Consider the following 10442-nt stretch of genomic DNA (forward strand, 5'->3'; position numbering starts at 1 on the left):
AGTGGACTGCTAGTGGCGGGGGGGGGGGGCATGTAGGAGAGGAAGGCCCTGATTTTTTACATTTGCTGATTTCTGCAGACTAACTACTCCAACAGCCTATTTCAAGCTATTAATGGTTTGATATTTAGCTTGCAATACTCTTCCAACACACTACTGTTTCTCTGCTTAGAATATTCCTCCCAGCCCCAGGGCACCTGGGTGGCTCAGTCAGTTAAGCATCTGACTCTTGATTTCCACTCAGGTCACAATCTCAGGGTTGTGAGGTTGAGTCCCATGTCAGGCTCTACTGGGTGTGGAGTTTGCTTATTTTACTCCCTCTCCTGCTGAGCCCCCACCTCTCTCTCCCTCTCAAAAAAAAAAAAAATCCTCCCAGCTTAGGGATGGGTGAGAGGCCTATCCTATAGTTTCTTATAACACCTTTGCTCCTCTTCATGGCCTGTATGATCTTATGCAGCAAGTCTGTATTGACTCTTCTGTATTCCCCAGTTGCTGGAAAGCTTAGTGAGGGCAGGAATTACTAAATTGCTAGCACATTACTCACAGAATTCCTGTTAAATATTTGGTCAGTAAATATTTATTCGATCAACTAGTGAGAATTTGTTCATAGTTTTTTTATTATCTTAAATTCATATCATTTTATTATACTATAACAGAAATCAGTAACAGTACTGAAATGGAATTTAATATTCTAATTGTTGAAAAGTTACCATAACAAACATATTATCAAAGAATAAGTATGTTTTTATTACAAATAAAAAACATGCTCAAAGGTTCATTGAAACTTACTTTAGGAACTCACTAGAGTAAGTATATCTCAGGTACTCAATGTTCTAGTTAATATTAACTTAACAGGTTACCCTGAGGTTTCTGGTCAATGTAAGTATTAAGTATATAGTTGGTGCTTGAGAAATTTGTGGTGAATTGAATTACTAAAACTGCAGAACCATACTCCTCATTGCTTCTTTGTTTTTCTTGCCACCATCCTCACTTTTATTTTGCACCACCCATTTTATTGCTTTGCATGAGTCTATCTGCTAGATAAAAAATCTATAGCAACAACAGAAGCTTAAGGAATCAGGTGGAGAATACAGGCTCCTGCCACCCCTAGAAGGCCCTTTTTAGGTTCTGCATGACTGCCAAAGTACTGGAGAACCTAGGGGAGAAATAACACTGGATCCTCTGTCCATCTGTTCAAGGAGTATCTGAGAGTATTGGGACCCTTGTAGATGAAGAAGTGGAGATTTCAAGCATTTTTATTCTTGTCTATGTATTTTTAAGTCCCCTGGTCAATGGTGGGCAGCAGAAAGCCAAAGAGACTTTCCATAGATCTGCTCCCAAGTCCCTGAGGCAACCGCAAGTCCGCATTGGGTATGAATCAGTATGCAGTGACCTAAAAAAAGCTTACTCTTACCTGGTGTGTGGCCCAAAGCAGGAATTCTAATGGCACTGATTCTAAGGGCAGATCACAGCAATTCAACTAAGCCTCATTTTCTGCCCTCTTTTGCTAGTTTAAGAAATCTAATAGCAAGATGCCAGAAAAAATAACACAAGGTTCTGAGTTCACCTTTTTACTTATCGTAAACCTACTGTGTGGTGCATTAATAATTGGGCTTTCTTGCCCTGTACTCACTTCTACTCTGTTTAGGTGCCATCTAAAGGCTATATGCAGTGACACATCTTCTGTCTTGGTCATATATTCGTGCATCTAATCAAAAAGTAAATTATTTGAAGAAGGTTAATAGATGTTGTATCTTTCTCTTTGCTTTTTCCCATCCATATTTGTGTTTTGTTTAAGCATTAAAACAACCAAGCCCCAAACTTATCTATCTATTTGTAAGCCATTTGTTTCTTTGTGACTCAGGAAAACGTGCATTCATAAACTTGCTACTGAATTAGCCAAACAGTAGGGTGAAAGGGAGAGGAGGAATAGAATACATGAAGTAGCAAAGACAAGAAACAATATGGGGGTTAGATGGAAGGGAAATAAAATAAAATAAAAAAACAAGCGCTGGAGAGTTAAACAGTAGGATCATGAAAATAATAATCATTTATATAATTAATCTTTATTTTTTAAGAAAAGTAAAGCCTTCATTTTACATAAGTAATTTTAGTAACTTCAGTGAAGGGGGAAATAAGGGATTAACAGTTCAGTACTAAGTACCTTAGTAAAAGTGGTTTTTGTTGGTTTTTTTGTTGTTTGTGTTTTTTTTTTTTTGAGAGTGAAGCCGAGAAAAGAAAACCAAGGTGAAGATGTAGAAAAAAATAAAAGATGAATTTTATTTGAAGTTTAAAAGGCCAAATTCCATGTCCAACTTTCCTGAAGCTTCAGCTTGAGAGTCAGTTATATATGATGCAAAATAGACCTCTTGGTCCCTGATCATGTTTTCAATCATCAGAATCACAGAAAACCTAACTAAATTAGAAATTAATTCAGTCAGAAAAAACTAGTATTTTTTAAAGTGTTTTATGTCTATTTTTAAGTCAATGATTCCAAAACACAAGAATATTGTTGTCCCAAAATAAGCAGCCTGTGAAACAAGAAAACATTTTAATTGTTTTGAATTAAAAAAAAATTTCAAATTAATTGGCAAGAAAGTGCTACTTCTTTCAGGTTATTTTTTCTTTAAGCTTATAATCTAGCAGATAGAAGAATTTTCAAGGTTAAGCTTTAAAGTACTACCATCTTCAAACCTGAAAATCTGCTTTTAGGAACTGACATAACTTCACATCTTGATTTTACACAAATCTCCCCTCTCTAATCTCAAACAGAAGTTGCTTGCATTTTTTTTTTCTTTTAAAATAGTTTTGGGGCACCTGGGTGGCACAGCGGTTAAGCGTCTGCCTTCGGCTCAGGGCGTAATCCTGGCGTTCTGGGATCGAGCCCCACGTCAGGCTCCTCCGCTATGAGCCTGCTTCTTCCTCTCCCACTCCCCCTGCTTGTGTTCCCTCTCTCGCTGGCTGTCTCTATCTCTGTCTAATAAATAAATAAAATCTTTAAAAAAAAATAAATAAAATAGTTTATAATCACTGACATTGAACTACCAAGGTATTAGAAGTAAGTCAGATTTCCCAAATTACCTTGGAAAATTCTATGGCTAAAATTTTAAAAATGTAATATCTTATGCTGGGTTTGAGTTAATGTTTGACTTAAATGTTTAAATGCATTGTTCCATTCCATTGTTCATTTCTGTTGGAGTAATCACCTGGAAGTTTGAAGAAACTTAATAATTTCTAAGTCAGAGGGAATAAAATAAAGGCCTGCTAGTGAAGGAGGCTCTTTCTTTACTTTGGGAAATAAGGAATGGGTGAACCACCAGGTGAAGGAATGGAATGGAAAGGACAATTTACAATGATCAAAACATAAAAATTTGCAAATGTAGACTCCCTGTCCCCAAAAGATGCAAGCTAGGGTGGGGTGAGGAATGAGATTTTTTAGTAATTCCAAGGGCCCTGTGGTCTACTGCAGTTGGTGTGGGCAATGTAATGCTTACGAAAAAGACTGGACAGGTAATTCATATTCAGTTCCTTGACTGACATTTAAAGAGCAGTCCGGGCAGATACATGCTTAGGTGCTGATGGTGACCAAAAAACATTGCACTTTCTCTAATCTGTGTTTTCAAATCAGTTTGGCCTATTTCCACAGTAGCTAACCAAACAATAATTTCAGCTTCATTTAGTTTCTAGAAAAATAGGCACTTGGTCTAGTTACAAAATGAAATTAGCAATCCATTTTAAAAGGGAAATAGATCATTTTAGGTAATTGGTAATGGGATTTTGCCATTGGTTGATTCCAATAAACATGGTCTTTGTGACATGATTGGAGAGCTGTGCATTGATGACTCTGAAAGAATCCCTGGTTTCAAGTCTAGAACCTAATGGACAGGTGTTCATTTCAGCATAATAGAAGGTGAATTAGAGTTTCAATTCAAATTCTACAAGATGGTATTGTCACAGATACTAAATGATACTATCAATGGTAGATATAATTCTCATATTAAACCAGAGATTAACATTAGGGCAAAATGTGCTAGGGCATGATAAGAGCATATGCACTAAGGAAGAGAAGTTCTAATTTTGAAATGAGATTAGGAGAATAATAAAAGGGCCATGAGTGTCTTTTCAGAATCACTAGAATAAAATTACTTCACGAGATCAGTGTGAGTTGGGGCAAGATAGTTATCCTAATATTTTAAAAACTTACATTTGGTCCACTTATATATTATATAAGGAAAATTAATACCTTGCTAATTATAAAACAAATATTATCATTTGAAAAAAAATTATACAAATATTCAATAAGCAGAAAATGACTTATACATTAAATTTATGTGCTAGAGTTTACCACTTACTAAACTGCCAAACTATTTTGTTGTTTATTATCACAACAGTATTTTTTTTCCCAAAATGCTGTATTATCAGTGCAGTTGTGATATCTATTTTAGGAATGACATTTTTAGTAATAGTTAGTCATTTTCCCCATGATGCTATTTGCTACACCTTTTAACTTCCTGCTTCCTTTTCAGCCATTAAACGTGTAAAGAATCATAATTTGGGTACTAATTTAGAAAATATAAACCATTTTAATTCATATAAAGTTTTAAGCTATGCCCAAATTCAGGACATTCTGAAGGCCACATGAAATATAATGTTTAATCTCTCGAAATGATCTGTTTAACTCAAAGCAAAAGAATTCTGCAGAATGCAAGGTAATCATATAGTTTCAATATTACCCTTTAATAACTGTGTTCAAAACATAGAGATAGAATGTCCTGTGACAGCTGTGTATGGTTGAGACTGTCCCTTGTCAAGATACAGTTCTCTGTTCTCAAAACGACCATAAGTGATTTTTAGGTAAGACCCTTTGTTGCTACTTTCAGGTTATCTCAATTTGCTCATATGTGTGACTAATTCATAGATTTTAAAGGTCTTTTCATTTACTGCACTGCATGAGGTGACAATCAAAGTTTGTTTTGTTCTGCCTGAATTTGATTTTATATCATCTTCACATATGGCACTTCAGCATTATCACCACCAGGCTTTTCCCATAAGAGCTGTGTACTCATGTTCTACAGCTCCTGATGTGACAGGGAATGCAGAGAATGGCACTGGATAACTGAGCCTGTCAAGAAAGGATGGATAGAGATTAAAATGAATGCATCATTTCTTATTCAGCTACACCATAAAGCTACTTTCAAAATGTGACTAGTTATTTGATGAAGAAGAGATTTTTAGGATAAGTCTCTATGAATGAAGCAGTTGTATCTCTATTTTACATAAATATGAGTATGTGCTTCATTCTTAGTAAAATGCCATTTGCTCATTTAGATTCCCAACAGAGTCTCAGGTTATCAACATTCATGTGATGGGACAAAAAGCTCAAGGCTGAGCCAGAAGAAATGAAGTGTATGTAAATAATAATCATCATTCTAATTACAGCATGGATATTTATTTTTATTGGTACTATCTATTGATAGCTTTCCATGTTCCAAGCATTGATCTAAGTCCTGTTCCAAATAAAATCTCATTTAATCTTTGCAACAGCTCTGAGAGTTATATTCTATTATCAGCCTCACTTTACTGATGAAGAAAATGAGGGTTAGCGAAGTTAAGTAACTTTCCCAAGGTACCTGTTTAAATGACAGAGCCAGAATTAGAACCAGACTCCAGACCTCAATTATATAGTGCTACTACCCATGGATATTCATTTTATTTCTCAGGTATCTTTTGATTATATTCCAAAGACACAAATATTTTTTTAAGATTATCTAAGTGCCCTTTATTTTTTTCTTTCCATAAGCATAACTATTTCAGAAGTTGACTTTGTCTTGAAGACAGTATGTCAAATTTTATATTCAAATAAAGGTCACTGAAGTAGTGAGCATGTGCCTATGGGATGAATTTGTCTACTGTGAATTATATATCATCCAACACTGGTTCGAATGACTATATTTATTATGTGGACTGGGGTGACAATGAGCAGGGGTAATTGTGCTCCAGCACTAAAAATCCACTACAGAATTTACCTGAGAATTCATGATGTTTCTTAAAGATACATAGCATGGAGTTACATTCATATTCCTAAACATTTTTGGATTCTTTATTTAATTAAATATTTTATTTTTGTCAAATGACCCTTTATGGAAATATTTTCCTTTGTAGTTCTTAACTAGCTGAGCATTCCATTGCACCATTGATGTCATCTATGATGTCATGAGGGTGGCATCTATCAACATTGCAGCCCACAGAATGGGCAGTCCCCAGGATCTCTTTAATGGTTCTAGAGAGTTCTCTGGCTAAAGATTGGTGCCACATCTGTTGGGCAATGTTGACAATCTAATCAAAAGTGACATTTCCACTGCATTTAATGTTTTTCTGCTTTTTTCTGTCTCTTGGCAGATCCTTGAGGGCTTTGAAAATCATGGCAGAGGCAGAAGGTACCATTTCAATTTGGGCCTGTGTTTTCTGACTGGTCAGTTTCACTGTAATCCTCAGACCCTTCCAATCACTGGTTGCCTTGGCAATGTCATCACCAAACTTTTTTGGAGACAGACCCAGCAGGCTGAACTTTGGAGCCAGGGCAGATGTGGCACTAACTTCCCCATAGGTACACCTCAGGTATATGACTTTGATCTTGTTGTGATTGAACTTAGGTGGCAGGATGGAGGGGCTAGTGTTGGATGAACCCGGATTCGGGACGATCAAAGACAGTTGCTCCTTTGCCTCTTCTAAGCCAAAAGGAAGTATCTTATTTTAAAGCCATATGAAATACATTATGCTTTATGTATCTTTTGACATAAGGCTAACTGTGTACAATATTCTCAAACCTACCAGCTGTGTTGAAGGAACAAAAACATTTTGCTTTCAGACACCTTGATAGAAATTCTGAAGTTTGTGAGAAAACAGAACTTAAAAACGTACTTTTGTGAACCACCAGAAACTCTGAAGTGATATTCAAAAGGGAAGAGTTCTTGATTTTTCCATAATAATATCCTTGTTGTTTTTAAGTAATAGATTGCCAAATTGAATTAAGCTTATTTTCCACTATGACTACTAGTTAGTCCCTTTACTTTTTGTTTCAGGATCTGCCAGAATAAAGAATGCATCCCCAGTCTGGGCCAGACTATACTTTGCTGGGTGAATCACCAAAAGAAAATTTTAGGCCCCACCGAGACTGGTTAAAACATAATTAAATGTTATGTTCATGTTTTATTCCCTCTGCCTTAAGGACAGAATCTTCACTTGCCCAAATTGCTTAGAGCTGGTGATTGAGGCAGATGGTAAGCAGGGAAGGGGTGGCAGGGTGGAGGCTGGGCTGTTGCCCTTACTCTAGGCCTTGGAACTTGGGCTCTTCAGGCTCCACCTATAGATGGATAGGGTTCTGACCTCTTTTATTACCTCTACCAAAGGAGAGGCTTGGAACTTAAGATGGCATGTACTTCCAATCTCTGCCAAGGGCATAATCCTTTTAGACCAGTGTTTTGTGAACTGTGGATTGTAACACATTGATGGGTTGTGAAATCAATTTAATGGGTTTAACCAGTATCTTGAAAACAATTTGGAATAGAGTATATTGTACATTTTCAAGCTTCTGTTTTTGTTGTGTGTGTGTCTCTGTGTGTGCTGGGTCACAATATAAAACGTATTTGTTACTGTTGGTGGTAAAAAAAACAAGGGTGAAAGCTACTGCTTTGGACTTCTATGCTTGATCTACCAACTATGCCATTCCTTTGCTTTATTTCAGAAGTAAAGGTGCCTTTTTTTTCCCTCCGAGTAAATTAGGGAGTTCAACAAATAAGTAGGATTTCTAAACACAGGGCTTCAAGCAGCCAGTCTGCATATATTGCTAATTCTTAATCAGTGCAGGTATGCAGCTATGGCATCATCCAGTTATCTTTGCATCTTAGTAAAAAGGCATATCTTGCATAAGAAAAGCAGACATAAATGATTAATATCCTCTGTTTACATAGGAAAAAAGTAATTATGTACTAGAAGTCAAGAGATTCAGATCTATATGAAAAATTTTCGCCAGTACTTAAACCAAATACCTATAATGTGCAAAGCACAGTATTGACAGAAGGAGTGAAAAAAAGAATGAAACCCAGGTTCTACTGTCAAAGGTACTTATAGCTAGTGAGAGAGACTTGTAAACTAATAATTCAAGGGAACAACCATTGTGGGATTATACAGGTTCTTGGTCTATTGGCTCCCAAATCCATTCCTCATATTTCCCCTGCTCTACTCTGTATCATGAGGAGCTGACCCCTACAGGTGGCATTTCCAAGTTTCTTTTGTCAACTAGCTTCTATATGGGTTTTAACAATGAAAGCCACTGGTAAGAAATTGGAGAACAGCAAGGCAAAGCCATAGTATTTTTCCCCGCTTTTTTTGGTGTCCATGACTTCAGCTCTCTTTGTAAAAAACTGCCATGGTTCTAGGTTTCCTTCAATGGCCCTACCCTATATTCTGGTTCTAGTTACATCTGCTCTTCCCTTTGACCTTATAGTCCAGTACTGTAGCAAAATCCTGCTTTTGTGAATTTCTCAATTGCTTCATCATTCCTTGTTGGCCTCTCAGAAATCTTTCATAACCTGTGTAAAATTTTTTTACATTAAATTCCCTTTGTTTTATGTACTTACAGTTGTTTCTGTTTTCTGGTTAGACTTTGGTTAATACAAGAGTTTAGAATGAAATATGTATGCATTATTCTCATAATAATAACTGATGTTAATTTAATGCTTACACATGTCAGGTATTATTCTAAGTGCCTTTCATGTAGAAACAGCTTTATTTCACAGACGAGGAAACTGAGGCACAGAAAGTTTACTTAACTTGCCCAAGATCATGTAACATTAAAGCATTGCCTTGCCCTGGTTTTCAGTTTGGATTTCTTTTTTAAACTACCCCATGCTTTACCTTAGAACTGTTCTGTTAGGTGTGACCATTCCTCAAATTTATTATGTATTTTGTAAATCCTGGTATCTTTTGATACTGATGGAGTGCTTGATCAATAAAAATGAACATTTATTGAGCACCAACTATATACTAAGCACTATGATAGGTGCTATACTTGAAAAAGGTATGATGACTGTGCTCTATAAAGCCACACCTCTTCCAACCTGCTTTTATAAGTGTGATGTCACTGCTCAAATCAAGGACTAAAATTAAGTAGAATAGACTTCAAAATTCCAGTCAAGTGAAATCTAAATGACAGCTCAGAAATGATATCAGTTTACTTTTGAAATAAAGTTGCATTTGGAAATTTTCCACTCTGATCCTCAAAGAAATCATTTGCAGCCTTATCCTGAAAACCAGTACTCCTTAATTTGTCCATTTGAAGTAAACACACATTTTAGTACCAGGGTAAATCAGGTTTGGGAAGTAATATTTCCTTTGTAGCTAAGTAATCATTGATGTACAACATTATGGTTGTTTCTCATTACTGTAGTTTGGGGAGCTACTTCTCTCAAACTTTCTCAATCAATATAATATAAATCTATCAGCTACCATCCAAACAACCCTCTGGGTATGGAATATTCAGCATGCATACAAGGCTACTCGTATTATGAACTGAAATGTACAATCAAGCAGAATGATGTGCACACAGCTGTTTTATATTTAGTTGGCTTTCTAATGTGAGCTAATTTGTTGTAGGGACTGAGGGCATTACTAAGATTTATTTCAAGTTTAGGATGAGATAAAAATTTTGTTTGAAGGTGAAACTTCAGTCTCCACTCAACTTTAGCAGACATTACTTTTGTATTTCTTAATGTTGGATGGATAAAAGTGTTTGATATATTAGCACATAGAAAGATAATAAGGCTTCACAACACCTCCTCCCTCCCTGAAACCAACATCTTAAAACCCTTACTTTCCTTTTGTAATGATAAATGTGAATAAGAGCAAAAGTGATATGAATATCACTTTGACTTGAAAACAGTCTATGTGAAAATTAGGTGGTAATTGCATAGCAAAATACAGTATTCACCTTGTTCTTCGATTTATATCTTATATCTTCTGACAGAAGGTAGGGCTGTTCAATAGATACCTAATGCATGGAAGGTGTTTCCATTTATGCATATTTTTCCCTTGCGCAAAGATGAAGCACAGAATGGGGGGGAAAAGATCTTGAGGAGAGTAAAATGTCATCTTCTGATTTTAGAATAAACTAGTGCTATCTCCTGAAACTATACTTCAGCAGAAAACCTTGTAAGAAGGGAATTAGCATCAAACCATCATGCAGAACACCACACTACAACTATTAAAAGGGATGAAGTTAGTGACCCTGAATGGAACAGTATTGTGTTGGTTATAAAACCTAAGTCTACTTTGTCAGTAGTGTAACAGGGTACAGAATTGTTAATTGTAACAACTATGGAAAATAGATGGACCAGAAACATTTAATTTTATTAATGAACATTGTTAATTTATTGAGAAATCTAAAC

At 35.9% G+C, this 10442-nt stretch overlaps 1 pseudogene; it reads right to left on the bottom strand.

The window, feature by feature from the left end:
- Positions 1-6162: 6162 nt before the first annotated feature.
- On the bottom strand, positions 6163-7458 carry LOC103673023 (annotated as a pseudogene).
- Positions 7459-10442: the final 2984 nt, after the last annotated feature.

This window comes from Ursus maritimus, assembly GCF_017311325.1.
Source record: "Ursus maritimus isolate PB19 chromosome X unlocalized genomic scaffold, ASM1731132v1 scaffold_X1, whole genome shotgun sequence".
Classification (NCBI taxonomy): domain Eukaryota; kingdom Metazoa; phylum Chordata; class Mammalia; order Carnivora; family Ursidae; genus Ursus; species Ursus maritimus.